The 22,650-nt window shown below is 35.5% G+C and overlaps 1 protein-coding gene and 1 long non-coding RNA gene across 19 annotated transcripts in view; one reads left to right on the forward strand and one right to left on the reverse strand.

Annotated features, from left to right (window-relative positions):
• The window catches only part of KCNMA1 (potassium calcium-activated channel subfamily M alpha 1), a 470,622-nt gene that overhangs the window by 211,000 nt on the left and 236,972 nt on the right, over positions 1-22,650 (reverse strand). The gene's annotated exons all lie outside the window — the stretch shown is intronic.
• Positions 2,267-21,674, forward strand: LOC308197592. Its single transcript, XR_013953135.1, has 2 exons — positions 2,267-4,423; positions 18,148-21,674. It is a non-coding gene; the product is annotated as an uncharacterized lncRNA (long non-coding RNA).

A 22,650-nucleotide genomic window follows, 5' to 3' on the forward strand; every position in this document is an offset into this window, starting at 1 on the left:
ACAGACCCAGGACAGCTGACCCAAACTGGCCAAAGGGGTATTCCATACCATCTGACGTCATGCTAAACAATATATAGGGGTGGCTGGCCGGGGTGGGGGGGCCAGCTGCTTGGGGATAGGCTGGGCATCGGTCAGCGGGTGGTGAGCAATTGCATTGTGCATCACTTGTTTCGTACACATTATTAGTAGTAATACTATTATCATTATTATCACTATTATTATTATTGTTATTATTATTTTCCTGTCTTAATAAACTGTCTTTATCTCAGCTCACAGGCTTCACTTTTCCGCTTCTCTCCCCCATCCCAGAGAGGGAGGGGGGAGGGTGAGCAAACGGCTGTGTGGTGTTTAGCTGCCGACCGGGTTAAACCACAACAGAACGTCATTTAACGACAGAAAATAAATAAATAAATAAATAAAGTTATTTAATCTAGCAAAGTAAAGAATCTAAATAGATATGATTTCTCTGTGAATACACTGTAGATAGGTACCATGTAGGGACAGAATTTTAATCCAAGTTACTTAGAAGAAAAATGGCTATTCACTGTTCAGGCTTAAATTTATTTTGGAAACAGAAATATTTCTAACTATTAAAGTAGGAAGGTTATGGTTCAGCCTGTAAAAGGAAGGACAGAGCAAAAGAAAACAACCATTTTATAAAAAAATAAAATTTGTTTTATTTATTTTACCAAAACACTATTGAATCTCTCTTCTCCTTTACTAAAATAACTTTTAAAGAATTCACTATGATCATGAAAAGGATTTATATAAATAGCTATGCACTTGCATGGAATTTTTCTAGCCACATGCTGTGAAGTTGATACTCAGAATATTAATTTGCTTTACAGGTCTGCTGTCATGCTAAATTCTATTTTCATTGTGTTTTAACAGTTTTTGCATGGAAATGTTTACTTGGATTATTTTGTTTCTATGCAAGTAACTGTTCCTGAGGGAAAAGCTTTTCTAAGTACTAAACACGCATTTGTATATAATACACAGACTTGTCTGCATACTGTATCACCTATTTGCTGTCCTTTATGAATGTCAAAAAGAATACAAGTCTCAGGATTGCTTTTCAAAATGTTGAAAAAAAGCAATCTTCAGTATGATGTTTAAGATCTAAAACTTACAGAAAATGAAAAATCTGTCTTTAAATAAATGTTGTCAGTCTGCCAAATATACTATAAATTTTTCCATCTTTGTGGTATTTCTTTACCGCTAACCTGTACTTGTCTGCCTGTTTACTAGAATTCTAGACTTAATTTTCTTGTCTTCTTCCTGTGTTCTTTCATCCTGAAGGCATGCATCCTCATTGTGTGGTGGTGTTTTTGTTTTTTTTTGTTTTTTTCCAGCATACAGAAAAAAGGCAAGGTCCAAATGTTCATCAGGTACTAGCCCTTTGAATGAGACACTTATCATATTAGCCTAGTCTCATCAGAGTTTATTCTCATACAGGCAAGTCATTTATTTTCATTTACCTCTTGCCTGAGAGGTTATTCCACTGATAAATCTACACAGGCAGTTTCATTCCCATCTCTCCCAGACTCGAAGCTGTTAGTGACAATCCTAATCAATACAAAAGAACACTGATTTACTTTTTACTGTTATTCAATCACATGCAAACAATCTCTTTCTCCATAAAAGTTTTATCTATGTAGCAACCAAGAGAGAAAACTTATTTCTGGAGTATTAATTAAATTTCCCCACATATCAGGTATTATTGAGCTGTGGTGAAAAACTTCCAGAAGGTTATCCATGTTCTGTTCATTCTTGTAAACCTGGGTTGAATGCATCATGCCATTCAACACATTTTCTATTTACTGATAGATTGTTTAGTTGACAAGCACAGACTTTGTCTACAAGGCAAAAATGTTTTGTACTTGACAGCTGTATTAATAATGATAACTAAGCACAATTAATAAGAACAATCATCTCACCAATTCCTTAGAAACAGCTTGTCCCCATCAGCAGGTACCATCAATGAGACAAATGATATCCTAGCAATTGGGACAGATTTTGCTTTCTATTTTGCAATTTTTTTCCTGATTTTTCAAAAACTATTTGAGAAAGACAGTGTCTAGATGGGTAAACAAAATTGATCTTTAATCAACTTTATAAAATAATCAAATTTTAAAAGGAAATGTTGCCTTACTTCCAAGATGTCAGCAGGAATTCACCCAAAGAGATCAATTTCACTACCACTGATGCTATTTGCAAAATGACACAGGTAAAGCCAATTTTTTTTTTTTTGGGGGGGGGGGGGGGGGGAGGGGCAGAGATTGTCTTCTGAACAAGAAGTTATTTGCAGAAATACCTTTGAGTGGTTGTGAGTGGCAGTAAAAAATCTATAAAGCTGCAGGTATTAGTGATGAGAAAGAGTCCATGAAATACTTAAAGTCTCAAAGGGGAGAGATAATGGTTTTAATTTTTTCAGCCTTCCTTACTGTTTCTGAGAGATTTTTTTGAAGCCCAAGCAGAAAAAAAGGAACATATACTGAAAGCACCCTTAAGAATATATCAGTTCTAGCTACTATACACTCCTTTCATAGATATGTAGATTTACTTATTCTTAAGTTCTTCTGAAACTCAGCCTCATAAACTGGGAGAAGGAAATGGTAAATGTGTCCAGTGTAACCAGAACACCTCAATTTGACATTCACTATAAACACCACAAAAATTATTTTTAGTTTAAAAAATCTTCTTTCATATAACAGTGGCTCAATATTTACAGGGTAGGTCTAGAATTTGAGAGTTAGGTGGGGCTCAGTTAAGTTGCACATTGTAATTTTCTTTAAATAAGCATGTTTAAGTACTATCTAGGGCACAAATTACAAATTTAGCTAGGGAACATGTCTATGTGGTGAGGAACATGTTTACCAATCCGCTGCCAAATTAGTTCGTGTTTCCATCTCACAACATGACACCTTCTCCTTCCAAAATATTAAAAGATTATTGCTTTAACCAGGTACTAAGCAGCTATGGCAGTGCTCTGTTGTCAGAAAATCATGGCTCTTGTTCCACCTCCCATAACAGCATGCTTATTAGTCATGGCTTTGTAAATTCTCTCACATGCAGTATGTGAACAATTTAAGAAAAAAATCCCAAGTTTCTCACTGCAAGCATGTACTACAAGCTGAATCACAAAGTACTAAGACTTAGTACACAGGTAAAAAGGCACTCTCTCCTAATGGTAGATAAAAAGTTACAGACTCTTGAAAAAGCAATACTCCTAATGTCATACTGGCATTCGGTTCTGCTGACTTTCACTTATCAAGATCCAAAATCTTAGAGAAATTTGGTGTTGAGGAATACATAGAAAATAGACTAAAAATAGGCAGTCTTCATATTATTGCACTTAAATGAACCCAGATAACCTTATCTTCCACCGATTACCTAGCATGTGTTAAAATACCTCTTAAAAACTGAACTGAAAAGTGGGAGGGTTTTTAGTAATAACTGCCTACAGAGGAATGCACAGCAGGCTAGTATACACCATAACCATCCTGTCTCTCCAGATACAGGATATAACTCCCATTGTATTTGCCAATTCCCTATTACATGATTTTTTTTACCTGCTGTTGCTGAAATGGGATCTCCTGAAATGCATCCATCACATGGTCACTGATGTGCCCAACTGGCAGTTTTAGAATTTAGAATTGCCTGTGACCACTACTTGTAAACTAAGTGGAGCAAGTAGCAGAAACAAAAAAAAAAAAAAAATCAATATTCAGGCAGCTAAAGGTTACAGCTTAGGTTGGAAGACTCTGCTGCAGCTTTAATAGCTTTAGTTTGACCATTGCCCAGGACTCACAGGGCATACATAGCTTACTTTGCTGCAGCAGTGGCACAGAGCAAGACTCTGAAGCTCATAAGGACCAATGAAAATCAGATTAATTTTTCTTACACATCCAAAATACTACTACGAACACAAAGAATTTGTTTCGATTATCATCTAAGAGAATTTTCAATCAGGTGTGAAGAAGTTCCTTGCCAACTAAAAGAAAGGAAAAAGCAGAGCAAAAGCATCACCTGGAGATTCCCTTAAATATCAAAGGGTGACATTCCTTAGTTTGTTTTCAAAATCCTGATTCCAAAACTTGCACTCACACCTTTGTCAATGAAAATCATGCATGTCATCATCTACCTTGTTCATCTGTCCTTCTCCATTCCACCATTGACAGAAGTAGATTAACAGAGCAGAGAGAAGAAAGAACCAAGTCTACTAGCAAATACTTGTTCAGCTTTCTGGGAAGAAGACTAGAGATATTACTCCACTACTTGATGGTCTCTTCTGATGATAACCCTAATTGTTCTTTTGCCCATTTCCAATTTGCCTTTCCATTCTCCACAGAAAGAAGGAAACTGAGCAAGCTGCTATTCAGGAAATACAAAATCTGAGAACAAACGCATCCGTCGAAGGCAGGTGAGTACTGAAACCCACAATTACCAGCTGGAACTGCAACTGCTTAAGAAGATCAGCCAGAAATTCCTGAGCTAACAGCAGCTGCTCAAGAGATTGTTAACAGGTGCCAAAAAGCAGCAGAAATCCATGGGAGTCCCAAATATTTTGAGAGATCTGGCAAGTAAGACAATAATCATTACATGCTAAGCCAGAGCTCTATATCCAAAAAGGTGTGGCACATTGCCTAAAATGAATAAGGCTAGAGATCTTTATTTTGCACGGAATAAATGATCAAATCATTTAGGAAGGTGGTGAAGACAAGCTTTTTATTTCTTTCTTACATTTTTTCCTTCTCCTTTCTGCATGTCTTTCTGTAGGTTCTGTGCACCCATATATTTTAAAAGGTTAAGATTCACAGGCCTCAGGCTTATCACTAGCTAATTAATAATGTTAAAAACTGTAACATACATTCTGTAATCACAACAAAATGTTGCTGTAATGACCAACATGCTGCATGCACACTGAAAATTCACTTTCTTTTGCACCAGAAATTGTTTTTCCGAGCACCAGTAGAAAAAAAGTTATCTTGCAGCAGTGCTGCTATATTGCTATTACATTAAGAAAGATTATATTTCTTATGTATTTCATTCAGAAACCTTTCTTACATACAGATGTATTTCACACACATGGTCAGAATTTGAACCATGAAAAGCTATCTGAGCCACAATATTCAATGAAAAGCAAAGGTTTGCTGTGGGATGAGTTAAACAAGTAAGGATAATACACTTGAGTTTGCTTTGCATTAAACAAGAAGAATTCTGAGGATATGAAATCCTAAAATGGAGTACTGATAACTGTAGGTAAGGCAAATGACTAAAAATGAACACGTGTTTTCCTCTAATAATTCTGCCTGTGCTGCTCTCCTCCAGATGTAAAATTGGGATTATAAATTTTTGGTTTGTTTGGCTTGGAGTTTTGTTCCCTGCTCCTTTCCCCCAGCCAATTGACTAGAACCTTGACCTTGGGAAATTAGTGTCTACATTAACACAAATACAACACTGTAAGAAAATGATTTATCAGTCTTCTTCCTGGATGCCACTGAGAACTTCGGTGTTACATGAAAACCCTGCTGTGTTTGGGTGTACAAGCCTGCAAATTCCTGAGTTCACAATCTCAACTTTTATAATATATATTGTTTTGGTGTTGAAGCAACTTGTAGCAGACTACAGGTAATTTGTATAATTAATGTAACTGCACTACATCTTGGTGAATGTTTGAATTATTAGAAAGTATTCTACTTGTACAAAACCACATTATTATGACATAGAATAGTACAACTACATAATAATGTGTTAAAAAAATCTCTAGGGATATTTGTGAGGATAAAACAAACAGCATTCTGTATCTGGTTGGTAGCTCACATAAAGGTATTGCCCAGGACACTTGAATTTTTACCTTTAAATTAAGGGTGTCCTTAAAGGAAGAACTAGGAGAATAAACTGAAGAGGAAGAAAGAGTATAGAATTTCATACATTTTTTGAGTTAACTATTTCAAGGGAAGTAATTATTTTAATCTCTCCTTGACTTGTGGGTACACTCAACATTAATTTTTAAAGATTTCCAACAATAGAGGCTCCACAAACTCTATCAAATACCAGGCAGAGTTCTCTGGTACCTCTTTATATGTCCAGGTTTAAAATGATCACCAGATTTTGAAATAGAAGGGATTTTTTTTTCCCCCTCAGTTAAGATGACTGAGAATTACCAGCAGCTTCCCCCTCAAGTTTTCTGATTATTTCCCAAGCTTGTCTGGAAATTCAATTTTATTTTATTTTCTATTTTATTTACCTTGAAGAGTGCCTGAACAGTCAAAATGCATGTTTATGTCACTGACATATCTTACACAACTTACTAACACTGTATGTATGAATGACTTATTTTACTGCTGTTCTGTGAAATGGCTGGGCACAAAGGGCACTTCTCCATAGCCCAGGCCAGCGCAGAAGAGTGGTGCCAGAAACAAGTCCCACCACGGGTCTCAGAAAAGCAAGGTGGCAAAGGGAGGTCTTCATTGACCCAGGAGATCTCAGGAAAAGCTGGGGAGTCAGGCAGCACTGCTTGGGTTGCACAGAAGGGTCCTGGGCCATGTGCCAGCAGCCTCCTGGATCTGTCAGGCCACTGGGGCCTGTTGGTGCCACAACAAAATTTCTCCTATGCCAAAACCCAGCAAGTGAATATTTAACCACGTTAAAAATTTTAATGGCTAACTTCAATAGGAATTTTTCTTGAAGGAAATAATATCACAGGCTTACGTACAGGAGGCTGGCTGGGAACTGCAAGACTATAAATTGCTGCTTTTACCTTTAAGTAAAAGCTGAAAAGTATTATTTGTGAGATTGCTTTCTTAATCTGTCTTCCCCAGGAAGAGATCTCAAAATAGACTTCCACAATAAAAATTAATTTACAGGGCTTTAAGTACTAGGGAAAAAAAAAAAAAAAGACAAAAAAAATACAGTCTTCTGGCTGCTATGCTGAGGACATAAATGAGATGGAGCAAACTGAGAATGAGCATTTAGCTGCATTACTTGGTTTGGTAATCACTACTAGTGTTATTTTCCATTAAAGCAAAAAAGTAATTATACAAATGTTCATCATTAAGAATATGCCATTCCTAAAATATATCCTGTGCCTTCTGAGGGCACTGGCAAACATTCTGCTTAGTTTGATCATGCATAGAAATTAATAGAAAAGAGGGATTGCATTTTCCTGATCCATCTTATAGCAAAGTTACCCTGTTCCGTTTCAGAGGAAATTCATGAAAAATGAAATAACTTTTACATAAGTGCATTTTTGCAATAGATATTTGTTGAATATATTAGTAAAAGATATTCCAATATTAATAGGCGAATAATACGAAAAAAAAGGAAAGTCAAGGTAAAGAGCTAAGTTATGCTCAGATAACAAAGAAAAGTAACATGAATACACATAGTAATAAAATATTCTGACTGTCTCATAGATCGGCTGTTTGCTATAAGGAAAAAAATTGCATTTCATAACAATGATGGCTCTACAGATTGAAATACTAGATTACTAGAATACTAGATATAGATTGAAATAGTAGAGAGTTAAACTTTTGTACTTAAAATGAAAATTTAACACCAATATTAACACAGGTGCCTATAGACTGTTCGATAGAGCCTTTTAAGGAGGTCATACAGATATTATTGTTGTTGTTGCATGTTTACATCTAAATTTGTCAATCTTGATTGAATCTCATGTTTAACCACTACACAGCAGCCATTGAAATGAAACCTATACAAGCCAACTCCTTGGCCGTATGTTTCCTGAAACACGTACAGCTTTTAGCGCTCCAAGCAGTCTGACATTTCACTACCAATATTTAGTAGCATACTCCTGCTTTTAGGGTCAAACATCATTAACATGTTAATAGAAATCATTTACAAAGATGGATGGTGCATCTTTCCTTTTCTGGCAACTTTTTCCCTTATTAACATTTTATCTATTAGGATTTCCTGAAAGCACAGAGAGTGATACACCATCACAGCAACAACTTACTGAAGTTGTGGAATAACTTAGTTCTCAATAATAATGTTCTCAGTGCCAGACAGTGAGCTAATGGAAGCCTGTATGATTTCCTGAAAATGAAAGAACACACATCACCGTTATTACAGTAGACAGTTTTGCTATGTCCATAGCTTTGAAGTTCTCACTGTAAAACATCTGCCCTTGATTCAGCAGTAAAAAATACTTCAGCTTTCAACCCACAAACTCCTCATACAGCCTTGTCAAGTTACCTATATTTTGACATCCTACAGAGTCTAACAGAGATTTCCAAGTCTGCCATGTAATACAATCTGAGTTGCTGGCAGCCACAACTGCCTCCGCATGCCATGTCTTTCTGATCTCTGTTGTTAACACTACTTTTAAGTGTCAACAGATGTCATCATGTGTAATGTGTCAAGAAGAGCCAACCCATGTGTGCTAGAGTTGACAGATTTCCTTCCAAAGACATACAGTATGTGTATTAAGTAGGTAGGTAAATTAGAGCCATTTTGACGATGGAAGCTTAGTTCTGTGTTCCATCTTACAACACAAACTGCTTCAGGTTTCTTTTGGCAAGAGGACTGATTGGAGAAAAAAAAAAAAAAGTCCCTAAACAAACCACTGATAGTTCCTTCCTACCCACGAATATATCACATGTCCTCGGCAACTTGGAGATAATGACCTCTCATATCTCTGGATAGACTCTTTGGTGGTTTAACTTTATGTTAACATTTAACCTCCAAAGCTCAGGGCAAACTGTGAAATCCACTATGTTCTACACTATAGCACTTGCACATGCATAAGAAAATGTTCCAATATGGTTTCCAGACCACAGTCACTGAACTTCAAGAGACAGTGAGTATTTGTGGATTAGAAGCATCTGTGTGCCCTACGCATATATCGATCAAATGAACAGAAATTCCATTTCATTTAAATGAGTGGGTTCATTTAATCGTCTTTTGAATTGAATCAGTAACTTATAATCAATTTCCTAAATTTATGAATGCATATAGTACTAAATTTGCATATATGCCAGACCACAAGTGATCAACAAAATATTATGGTAAGTGATGACAGTCTGAGAATCTCTAGTCAGGAAAATGATACTTCAAATCAATCACAAATTGTAAGAGGCCTTCACCAACAATGTTTTGAATGTACAAAGCTATTTGGTCAGCTGAATTCAGATAACTTTTAATATTGTATATTAATGTAATAAAAGAAAATAAAAGAAAGACACTCCCACCAGGGCAGAATTATTCACTATTCCCCAGCTTAGAATGATTCCACCCTTCAATACAATCAAAAAAAATGTTTAGAGGCTACATTAGTCAAAGTAACAGTTCACAAATATACCCTAGTCTGCAGTATGTTTGCCAATCAGTTGCCTGTTCTCCCATGTAATTTCTCAAAAGCTGTCTAAAAAAACAGTTCTGAGAAACTGAAGAATAGTGCTTAGTGTAAAATGGTAACCCTTTAACAAGCACTTACACCAAAAGAGAGTTTTCAGTCTTGACATGACTGATCAATACTATTATTATTTAACAGTAGATGTTGATCTTATTTAAAATGATGCACACAACACACAAAGAATAGCATTACACTACACTCAAATGAGAGGACTTATGGAAATGATTACCACATTAAACCATTCACTGGTATTCAGTAATGGTTTAAGGGATTCATGTTTCCACCAGTGTTGCTTAAAGCAGTGAAGGAAGAAAGAAAACTAAGAAAATACAGATTTTGGACATATTTGATAAGATTGTAGAACACTACAGTTCCATTAACCTGTAAGGTACTTCAAGGCCTAAAATGTCATTCTTTTCAGAAAATAAAAGAATGTAGTATTACAAAAAAGAGTCCAAATATCCATACGGAAAGCAACTGTGAATGAAAAATAATGAAAGAGACTGTGCTCAGCTGAACATATAGCAGATCAGCACTTGGCCAAATAACATCAGCACTTGAAAGCGATTTGGTAATCTCTTTGAAGCTAATCTAGAAGTACCAGTGTTTCACAGGAAAACAAAGCCAGCAAGTTCAGAAGTCCCTTTTCACCTTCATAAATAAAATAAATGACTGGCTAGATCACTATGATGCAGCTTACACTAGTTAGAATCCACTCAGGTATGCATATCATAGAATCACAGAATCATAGAATGGCTCAGGTTGGAAGGGACCTTAAAGATCTAGTTCCAACCCACCTCCCATGAATCCCCAAGTCTTTCTCCACAGGGCTGCTCTCAATGAGTTCTTCTCCTAGTCTGTACTCCTGTCTGGGATTGCCCTGAACCGGGTGTAGAAATATAAACAGGTGGAGCTGTCTATATACCCTGGAATGTATAATGAGCTGATATATTCATTATGGCACTTTTCATAAGTGGCAGACAAACACCAATAAATTCAATTATTACAATTATTACACAATAACAGGGTAGGTAAATACAGAGATATAATTCAATCTCTCAACAATTAAATAGAGAAAGCTGAAATATTTAGACAAAGCCCTGTAAAGCCCGGGAGTTACTTGCCCATGTCAATTCTTATTTCATACACGTGTAATGAAATAAGAAAAAATTCATACATCTACCTCAGTCACAGACAGCTACAATGTTAGAAAGAACAAGAAAGACACATTCTAAATATAACATCTCAAAATAGACAGCCTGTGAAATAATAAGTAATAAATAAAAAGAACCTATATAATTGTTTCAGCCAGCAGAGCAGTACAATGTTTTCAGTAAGAATCTGTTCTTTATGTATATTATATTTTTATTTACCTATACATTATATTTATATTTATTCACATATATAATATATAACATAGGAATAAATTCCCTGTGCTGACAGCTTCTCTAAAAATTGCTGTAACAATTACTTTGGTATTGCAGACTTGACTCCCAACTATATTGTTACATTGCTTATATTAGGAAGGGAGAGAAAAAAGTGTTGCAGTGAACTTTAAAATGTAACAAATCTGAAGAATTTTTATTCTATTCTTGCTAAATACAATTTTACTTAAATTGTAACTGCCAAACTGATTACTTTCTTTTACTGAATTGCATTACAGCAGGAATCGAAAAATCTCACACGTGTCAGAGTCCACTTAAGGTTCCCATCTTTTTTTTTTTTTTTGCAAAGCTTTTATCTATAAACAGGTTTTAAATCCAGAAACAGTCAATATTCTTCAATATTAAAATGAGCCTTACAGAACTAATTTGATTACTAATGCATGTGTATATTCTAAACCCCAATTAAACGTGTTTCAGCTGCCTCATACATTTCTTTGCAAAGCCCCAGACAGCTTGAACTCAAACTGGACATTCAGAAATGGATCATCTTTCTTCAGGCAGGAATCAGGAAACCAGGACAGTTGGGGACAGAGGGATGTAATGGGAAAACTAAAAGTAATGTCAAGGCATAAGATCAGAGAAGTGCCTCAGAAAGACAGTTTGGGAATGGGAACTCTGGATTGGAAAATACTTGGAGGTGCCAGACATTTTGGGCCATTTGTCTTCTGGCCTAGGCACTTCAACCAGCTTCTGACATATACTCTCATTTGGGCTCAAGGACTCAACAACAAAGATTTTATCTGCTTCCTCCACTTTTTTTTTTTTCCTTTTCATTTCCTTTTTCCTGTTAGAAAAGATGCAGCCCTAGACAAGATATACCTGAAAGCTGAAAAACCTGAAAGAAAAGAAGAGCATTTTTGCTAAAGCTCTTTTTCCTCCTCACTTACATCCTGACAGAAAATCTTCCATAGTTCTAGTGAAGAATGTAAGCATTATGTAATATTTAGTATGATATCTTGAAGGTGACAACGCATACCACATTAAAAGGAGAGACAAAGGAAAAAGAAAGGGGGATCTTCTTTAGGTGAGAAAGAGGTCAAGTTTATTGGAATGGGAGCACAACTTCATAATTTGAAGTGGCAAAAATCTACACATTTAAAACAGTCTAACATCTTAGGAAAAAAAACTTCAATTATTTTCTGATATAGTCTCAAAGGAAATTGAAATTGAAATAGGGTCAATCTCATGTAAAACCAGACCAAAATCAACTTTTTAAAAACTCTCCGTTGTCTTCATAAGCCAGCCATCAGCTAATTCATTTGCCACATCGTATTTTAAAAGTTCTAACCTTATATCTAATGCAGACTACAAACCACTAAAAGCACTTCCACAGATTCTGTGCAAAGATCTTCTGAAAAGCAAAGGAACCTATTAATTAAAACATTCAGCAAAACAGTTTATAACAAACAACTTTAGAGAGTCTAGTAGATGTCTAACCTACACAGGTTGAATTTCTCAATAAGGAGAGAAAGTCCTGCATTCTGGAAGTTTTTGAATCCCGTTATATATCACTTGATAAAAATCAGTTCTTTTTTAAATATGGAACAGGATGTTCTAAAATGCTTGGAGATTTAACAGTCTTTTAGGGTCTGAACACTCTTAGCTTATGAATAATGACTTCCAAGCACAATGTCCTCCCTTTTGGTAGCTACTGATCCTATCCTCCCTGATGTCAAGTTCCATCAGTTTGACTACAGCACTCCAATAATCAAAGATGAGCCCAAATCCTAATTCTGGATCTGGATACTCCAAAGCATATGGATTAAGATCTGGGAAAAAGGCAAATTAAGTATTATTACACCTTTACAAATATGTACTGAGCATTTCTGTAACAGCAGCACACTATGATGCACTAAGTAGTCCCAAGTGACACAGTAGTGACTTCGCACAGTAAAAGAAATCACCCACAGTTTACTTATCAATGCTTGTTTAAATGGCAGATCTGGCTTTTTGTTTGTTTGTTTTTTGTTTTTGTTTTGTTTTTGTCTTTTTATGCTCCTATTAACACAGCAGAGTTTTGTGTGGTTTTGCTATACTGTAAATTCGGTTTGGTAAAGGATAACAGTGAATGATGCAAATGATGAATGATGCAAACTTTGTTTACATAAAAATATGTTTTTTAGCAGCTCTTAACTCTAAAGTCACTGGTTAGGTAAATAAGCAGGACAAAAGGTGGCTTTATACAGAGACCAACTGACTAGGAAAGAACTGAGAATGCATCCTTCATCACTAACTTCAAGGAAATCCTTTAAAAAAGATTTCTACCCCTCCACCCCCCTACTGAAGTAAACCATATGCTATAACCTCTTCAAAAGCTAGCATTGATGTTGATTTTGCTTTGTTTACAACCTCTGTTTTCACTGCTCAGAGATTTTAAGAAAACTACTTGGTGGTTAGACTGTGCAAAGTCCTCTAGTACTTTAATATGCAGAGCATATTACACTATAACATCAACAGTGTTTATGAGACATGAAGTCAATGGACTCTCTAGAGAACTGCAGTAACTGTAACAAATAATAAAATTGTACCAGAGAATGTTCTTCAGGAAAAAGCATATGGAAATCTACCTAGTGAATTCATTTTATATATTAGCATGCCAAACAGCACCAACTTCCTCCTTAGAAATGAGTTTCAAGTCGTAGGTTGACCTCTGTTTCTATATACCTAGTGGAAATACTAAAAGCTAGAGGGGAGAGCTTTTTATTCTCTTCTGGGCTAGTGCAAAGAGGTGAAGGGATCTCCTTCTCACACTACTGACAGCATGAATTAACAGGCAACATACAATCAGCAATAGATCAACACTTAGTCTTCTAAACTGTGGGATTAATATTACGTATAGATATTCCCTTTTGAAACACATTTTCCTCTCTGTTTTTCTTATTAAATTATGTATATACATACTTGTCTAATACAGTGATCTGGATAACTTCTTTCCCTCTGTTTCTGTTGGCCTCTGAAAGCTTCGTATGCCTCTTATAGAACGTGTCAGGGCTGATCTTGCTTCTGTTGCATCTATCGTCCAATCTCTGTATGTAATGCCTTATCAGACACATGGTTTTAAAGAATTTATTTCTGTCTTTACATTAGTTCCTTTGAATTGACTTTGAATTTGTTAGAAAATCTCTCGTGAGTTACATCATGATTATGTCATGATTCTTTCCTCCTGTTGTATGGGATCTATTTCAAACACCACAAGTTCAGGTGGTCCTCTGTGTTAACAGATATGAGTTTACTGAATCAGATAAAAATCAACATAGACTATATTCAATTCTATCAGCATTTGATGTGAAAACCTAGATCAGATGCCAGGTGGGGGTTGGAAAAGATCTGGCAGCTGGCATGAGTGGGAGTAAGCAGCCTAAGGACAGTGTGCAAAATGCAGCAGTGAATGACTGCTGTTCCCATTTTTATCAGAAACTGAGCCTGGGTTTGTTAAAGAAACTGATCTGCTGCTTAAAGTTATACTTCTAACCTGAAAATCTTTCTTATTGCTACTTTCAGCACTGAAGTGAATTTAAATTCATTACAAATGTCTCACTAATATGTGAAAAAGAAGAGCAAGTTATCACCTTAATGAGTTTTATGGTTCCTCCATTTTTTTGATTGAGGCCACCCTTTAGGTCAAAGCCTGTGCCTTCTGAAAATAAAGACTAGAATTTCTAAATAAAAATCTTTGGACAACCAGAACCACATGTATGCATCCATGCAACCACAAGCAGGTCCAGCTAAAACACTTTGTAAGCCAGTGAGCTGTACTTGTGTAAGAAAAGAAAAAATGTACACTAAAATCCTCAGCTTTATTGTTCTGAATCTGATTAAAGCTAAGTGGCTGTGAATCTTTGCTTTACTTACGTTCAATGGTTATCTACAGAATGCTTCAGATTTTAAATGCATACATATATATGCATGCACACAAACATCTTGAGAAAATAGAAATATGACAGAATATCCATATTTATGATAAATTGAAAAGATTAGTTTAATATAAATCCTTAATGGAAAAAATATATATATATTTTGTATTTTTAGACATTGATACTTCAGGCAGAATAATTTATATATTGATATTAAAAAACTAGTAAATGGACTTGTTGTAGAGGGGGGAAAAAATGTTACTAAGCAAAGATCTAGTTTTGCAGTGTATAGCATCTGAACCACCGAGACACCAATAATGTTTAGCTCCTACTGATTTAAATAAAATCAGAACTATAAAATACTCCTTTTGTATTATTTGAGTGTTTGCTTAAAAAATGCTTGGCTTTCTGTCTGTGAATTAATGTATATTGTTAATTAAATTAGCAATATTTTATCATTTAACACTGCATTATGATGAACAAACATCATCAAAATTATTTGTCTGTTACTACAAGATCACCCTTGTGCCACTCCAATGTACTTTCAAAGAATCTTTAGTTAGTCTCTCTTCACAACATAATGAAAAAAAATATATTTGTGAAACACCTAAAGATAGTTGAGTGCAGATTTTTTTTTTTCATATATGAATCTTCTCATTATCTTCTATATGTAGCAATCTCCTTAGCTGTTAAAATGCACACCTCGGGAGAGACTTGTTGCAATTTCATATTGAAAGTAATTTTTTAGTATGCAAATCATTTATTAAGGATGCCCCATCTAAAATAATTGCTTTCCTATCATTGTTAGAAGTGGTACGTGACAGACGGTAATCTACAACATGACCACTGGGGGTCATTCATTTTACACAAATATTCTAGTCCAGTTATTTACTGTTTGATTGGGTAGGAATATATATATATATATATAAATAGAATTAAATATTTCTAAAGAGAAGAACACTTGGAGATTAAGAACCAGATATATTAACAACTTTTGGCCTCTCGTTTCCAATGGTAAGTGTGAGAAATGAATACTATGTTGTTCGAAGAGCTATTGAAATTATCATCAAGAAACTGAAGAATCAGATGCAATAATTAATATCTACATAGGAAAAATTTAACACATTTTCCAGACATTCTATTTTAATCTTAAGGTGACAAACAGGAAATTGGAACTGCTCTGACATGGATTATGTAAAATGAAGCACTGTGAGCTCAGATTTACCTTGTATGATTTACTAGGGCTTTAATCAAATTGTCCTCAATCCTTCTACGCACTGTATAGAAGTATCAGTGAAAATAAAGCTCATTTCCAACATTCAGAGAAAAACAAGCATTTGATTCATGAAATTGTATGTGATAAACAAAGAATGATATAATCCTTAGAAGCATGAATCCTATACACTTGTTTATCAGTCAACTGTAAATATGACGTAAAAATCAATGCACACTTTAAAAAGAAATGTAATATGCTTATCACAGGTTCATAAAATTTAAAGAAAATAAACAATAGGCATCTGTACCTAATATCTCACTTCCAAAGTTTTTAAAAATTCAGGAAGTAGCTTGTTTTACCTTTTAAAAATACAAGCTTAAAAACGAGCTTTATAAATATATATTTATATATATATTTATATATTTATATGTGTATATATATAATCCATAGTTAAGAAAATGACTCACTCAAAATGTCATCTTTTCTTTTTTTTCCCCAGTAAGAAAATACCAATCGTATCTTGACAAGTAATGATCTTGATGTCATTTTTCCAGTAAGACACTAAATTTAGGTCTTCACCTACTTGCCTGTATAGTATCTGTACTTGGAAACAGATCACAAGAGATACATATAACCTTCTAAAAATCTGACCAGTGTAATATTGACATTAGATGTTCTGGCTGCTAACTTCTGATCAAGAAATCATATGCTTACAAAGTAAGACAGTCCTCCATTTCAATGTATATTCTGACTCATTACCGTCTCCAATTTGTTACTCCTCAGTCTCTCCTAAGCATACCTAGTCTCTTGACTATAGGTACAAACTCATATTACTACTAAGAGGACACAAACAAATTCACTGTTAATAATATGTTCAAAAAGCTTTACATCTATAAAATGATAGGGCTTATAAACTATACTAACTGATTTTTTACCACTTAAACGTAAAAAACCAACCAACCAAACAAACAAAAAAAACCTAACAAACAGTAAAACAAGCTGAAAAACCAGCCCAATCTGCTATATACATCCTACAGCTTTATGACTACTCTCTCTACCATCTTCAGCATTCCAAAATGACTTTTGCTACAGACTTTTTCATAGTCATCCACATGTCCTGAAATTCTATCAGGCATTTTAGACTATGCAAGTAACTTTGCCAAAAGAGGAGGAAGGTTGTACAGCAATACACCCAGCTATCAGATACGAATATTTTGTAGTGGGAAGGGTACTCTGTCTTTCCATCCCTTGTTGTGTTCATTTACATTGTCTCTTGTCAATTAAATTGAGTTGCTCATTTTAGAAGCAAATATATCTTATATAAACCAAACTGTAACATATCCTCAACAATAGAAATTACCAGAACACAAGAAATGATGTATTATGCCGTTTAATCTTAACAATTAATGCCTCAGCAACATTCAGTCACTAAGCCTTCTAAAGCTTTTGAATCCTTGCCCTAAAACTGCATCTGCCCATTCATCTGATTTTTGAAAATTCAAGGGCATGAGGGGCATGAGCAGCAGGGGTGAAGGAGGAGGACACACTTCTATTTTTAATTAAATACAAAAATTGGCAAAAATTCTATCATATTTGCAAATTTGGTTACACTTCCAGTGCCTCAAAAAGAAATGGAGCAATCTAAGAGTTCAGACCCCATCAAAATATTTTGGACTGTGTAGCGTCAGTTTGCCAAAGGTTAGAATTAATTGCCTGGAAAAATATTTCATGCAATAAAGATCTAACTAAATGCTGTTTAGTAGCTAGCTAACTGAGCCCAAAATGAGCCCGAATTCTGGGACCTACTCAAGTACAATAATTGGCCTACCAATTCAACTTGTTACACACCCTAGAAAGCTTGCCTTCGCTAAATAACATCTTATTTTCTCTTTAGTATAGACCAGTGTTACCAGTCAGTGATAACAAGAAATTTTGAGTTTTGAGGTTTACAAGAAAAAAAAAATCTGAGTTAAGTACTTCAGGAGCATAGAGTTTAGATCAACAGTTAATCAAATAATACAACTCTCTCACAGACAAGCTTTGATGTGATCATAAACTTCATCACAGATCACAGTATGAGACAAGCCGTCTGAGTGTTAGTACCATCCAGGACCACCTTGCCAGTACAAGCAAGAATTTCTACTGTAGACGGAAAGGACAAGCAGAAAAAAAGTCACACGAAGCCAATAAAAGAAATTAATTGGATCTGAATTTTCTTAATTCTCTATCTTAAATACATTATTTCTTATTAAACAGAAGTCCAGGGTGGCTAGATACTGCTGCAATCAGTTTTCCTGAACCTTCCTGAACCTAATATCAAAACTGGAAACCTGTCCAATGAGGATTGGCACACTAACCGCAGGATGTCTCACAGCACAACTTGAATCACGTTAAAACCCACAGAAGGCTTCCTATTAATGGAACTCAAAGTTTATATTCAGATGTCTGAAAAAGACTTCCATCAGCTAGACCTTCAGTATTCCTTGGCCTACTCAAACCAAAGCACTGAAAAAAATGAAGATTTTTAATGCATCTACAGGGAATCACCTATTTCTAACACAAAGACTATCCTACTGATCCCCCCCAGAATCACTACGGTTTGGGCAAAGTTAAGCATAATGCCTTTTGATCTCGAGTTACGTACACACAAGTTTGTAGCAAAGATCATGCAATGCCTGATGTGGCACAAAACCTGTATCCAACTGTTGGAGCCACAGAGGAGCGCTGCAGTGTGTGGAGGCAGAGGCTAGATACATTGCTAACAAGTTAGTGTGTGCCTCTCCAACAGCACCAAGGGAGTTCTATGACATCTTTACTAAAACTTAAATCTGACTTTCTGCAGGGAAACCTCCTGGGAAAGACAGATGTGTAAACAGCATCTGTCCCATCTTTGGAGTGAATCCAAGCTACGGCAGCCTCTCTTGGTCCTATGATTCTGCAGCTAAAACCATAGTAAATCTAAGCAATTTTTATTTTAAGCATTTGGACAACTTGAACAATGTATTAGGAAAATGAGATATCGGAAGTGAAAAAAATCCTATAAAATCCCATGCTCGTAATTCTGTCAAGTAAACACAAAATGCAAACACATGGTGAAATAGAGGGGAAGAGGGAGACAGTGCAACATCTGGCACAGATCAATAAACATTATAGTTTTTGAAGGAATGTACGTTTGAGTCACAGATCTTTTTCTTGAGTCAGACTGCAAAACAGATAAGAAAAATCTTTTTATGTCTCCCTTCCTGCCTTATCCTTATTCTTTTGTAATGTAATATTTGGTGTGACAAAATAGCACTAGTTATAACTAGTTCCAGCTGGTACCATACTACTGCATAATACTTGCACCAAGATCTTAAATCAAGGAAGTATCGTATCACTGTGACAACAGAAGAGGAAGCAACCACTGGTATGCACCCTGAGTCATGATAGGGAGTATGAAATCTATTTCCTTTAGTTCTTTGGAAAGTCCCAACATTATCAGTCCCTGAGTAACCAAAGGAAAGTTAACTTTGGCTTCACTGACTCACATCAAGATGAGAAAGCTCCAGAGAATTTTTTTTAATTATTATTTTGTTCCCATTTTTAATCTATACATTACAAAAATGCCAAAACACAAATATTTATGTATTTATTAATTCATTTCCTATTTATACTTTCCTAATTACTGCAAACTTTTTTTCCTTGTGGTGCCTTTCATTCAGCAACACCAAACTACAGGAATGAGGAAGACCTCAGTACATTACAGAAATTAACACACAGAAATAAGGTTTTCTTCAACTCTCAGATCACACCTCAGAACTGATGTACAGAATTTAGATGTTCCACAGTGAAGTCTCTCAATCTTATCCTATTTACTGTATCTCCCAATTACATCTTGTCTATATCAAATATCCCAAAAATAAATAAATAAATAATAACACAATAGGGCTAGAAACTAGATTTCTGAGTAAAATATTCGCTATTAATTCTGTGGAAGCCACAAATATTTAGCACCCCTGGAGAGAAAAAAAAAAAAAAAACAGGCTGTAAGCAGCTTGCATATGGTAATAACTAAAGTTTCTGATAGAGCTAAAATACAGTCAAGATATCTGGATTTTATATGATTGACTACTAGGCTGGGAACAGCAAAATAAGATTAATATCATACTACAAGTAATTTTCACTAAGTGCAGTCAACCAAGAAGAGAAAATCATTTCAGCAAAGGTGGCCTTAATTTCAAGTAATAAATGGAAATTTCTGTGTCATATGGTCTTAAAGTAAAACAGTAGCTATAAGCTCCATGAAATAACAGCAGATTAGACTTAAAAATAAAACAAAAAGTCATTCTGTGAATGTTTATTAAGATAAGCTATTGTATTTCAGGGAACTGGGGTTGTTTAGTCCGGAGAAGACGAGGCTCAGGGCAGGCCTCACTGCTCTCTACAGCTACCCGAGAGGAAGTGGTGGGGAGCTGGGGGTCGGCCTCTTCTCACAGGTAACTAGTGACAGGCCTAGAGGGAGTGGCCTCAAGTTGCTCCAGGGGAGGTTTAGGTTGGAAATTAGGAGACATTTCTTCTCAGAAAGAGCAGTCAGGCAGTGGAACAGGTTGCCCAGGGAGCTGGTGGCGTCACCATCCCTGGGGGTGTTTAAGCAAAGGTTGGACATGGTGCTTAGGGACATGGTTTAGTGGGTGACATTGGTAGTAGGGTGGTGGTTGGACCAGATGATCTTGGAGGTCTTTTCCAGCCTTAATGATTTTATGATTCTACAACTGTGATGAATAACCGCTCGTGATACTGTCAAAGCCATAACTGGGAGTTGATAAAAATGTGTGGAAATTCTGAGGTCTGTGATACTTAAGAGGAAAATGTTTGCAATAAAGCACACTGTTTTTCAGCATGCTAGGGGAAAAAATGAATAAATAAATAAATAAATATTGAAAACTCTTCCTTACATCCTGCCAATATTTGACTTTTCTTCAGTAATTTCTGCTAAACTTACAATTGTAGGGGTCTGGAAGCTCACAGAATCTGCTAGCATTTTAAGTTTGGAACCAAACCATGGGTTTGAAGTTAATCTCCCGACAATGCCCATCTACGGAATTTTAGTCTCTATCGCAGAGTAGTATTAGAGCACACAGGCTAGATTCCTTCAGGATAAAACTCGGTAGGAAGATGTGCTGCCAGGACACACCACATAACACTTACTTGCTGAAGAATCTTCACTGACTAGGAGTAAGTACTTGCTAATGTAGACATAGCTTTTCTTTTCATGTTTGCAATTTTAATTAATTTATTTAAAGGTAAGGGATTTCTTACTTGGACAAACATAGTTTAAAATGTCAGTCATTAGAATCTGATTCACCTGCCATTTGTTGCAGATAGTCACTATGTAACTTTTTTGACTTCAGTAAACTTGCTCCAAACTTGCATAGGTATGAGAGAAGAATTGGTATGAGAGAAGAATTAAACAGACTTTTCCTAAGTTCCTTGCTACCTCTAAAATCCCACTGATCCCTAGGATGCTTATCCAGTACCGTTGTTCTCCTTCATGCTGATGAATCTGGCACAGACTGCTGTCTTTGAAGTGGAAGATGTAAGGATTCTTTGAAGAAAGGGGATTTGTATTTGATACAGTCCTGGTTTTCCTTACACAGATGCTACTGAATCCATTGATAAAGGACACAGAGGTGCAGTGGCAAGCCAGGGGGATTAAAAAAAAAACCTATAATAATAAAAATCTTTTACAACCTTCTCCTGTTCAAAGCTGCGAACCAAAAAAAATTATCTGTTTAGTGGACAAATCATTTGCAATGTGATAAAGAAAAAAATATGAAAGCACACTAATAAATTACTAACAGTAAAACTGTTATGCGACAACAGAACCTTTTCTACCTCAGTATGTCTTCCAATTCATGTTCTCACTGAGTGCTGTGTATTTCATGGACAAGGTCACCACATATATGTAGGAGAATAAATTGGGTTATTCTACCTATTCTCTGACAGCATACCTCAACAAAATCTAATTTAGAACTCATCTGTAAAAGCTTTAGCGTTAATGGTGACTGCAAGAAAAGCCACACTGATTTGCACATCTCATTTTGTTTCTTTATGGTCAGACAGAGAACCTATTCATTTTCTTCGGGAAAAAAAAATAGGGTTGAAGAAATGCAAATGACACCTAATTTTCTGAATAATCACGCTTGCTAATCTCTTTTGAGAAATATTTATTCCTTCTGCATTTTATCAGTCCGTTTCAGTGCTACCATACCCAAAAACAGCATCACTACATAAAAAGCCTTTCAACTTTGTTTCAAAGCTAGTTAATCCTACGCATCTTTATTTGAAATATTAGGATGACAGAAAACAGACACAAATGCCCACCCTCCTACTAGAGGAATTCAGAAGTTTAAGTCAAATATAGACTTGTTTCCATTTAAGTCCTGGAAAATATATCCTGCCACTGTTCACAGTCCGGTGACTTAGCAACAGTGCTTGAAAAGGAAGTGTGCGTGTGGGGGGGGGAACCACACACCTAACATACATATTCCAGACAATATTGTTTATATATTCACTGGTCTACATCTCATATTATCATCTTATATTTAGTGATGATTTGTACGAAACAATCTTTCTTGGTTTTAATAAAATTATTTATTTACAGATTGTAAAGTCAAGCAGCATAAAGCATCTTGATTTTATTGGTCATATATCACATGATTATATGACCATGATTTATTCTAAAAAAGAAAATCCATATCTGAGAAGAGTAATGCCTTC

This window comes from Anser brachyrhynchus (genome assembly GCF_964034855.1).
Source record: "Anser brachyrhynchus genome assembly, chromosome: 6".
Lineage (NCBI taxonomy): Eukaryota > Metazoa > Chordata > Aves > Anseriformes > Anatidae > Anser > Anser brachyrhynchus.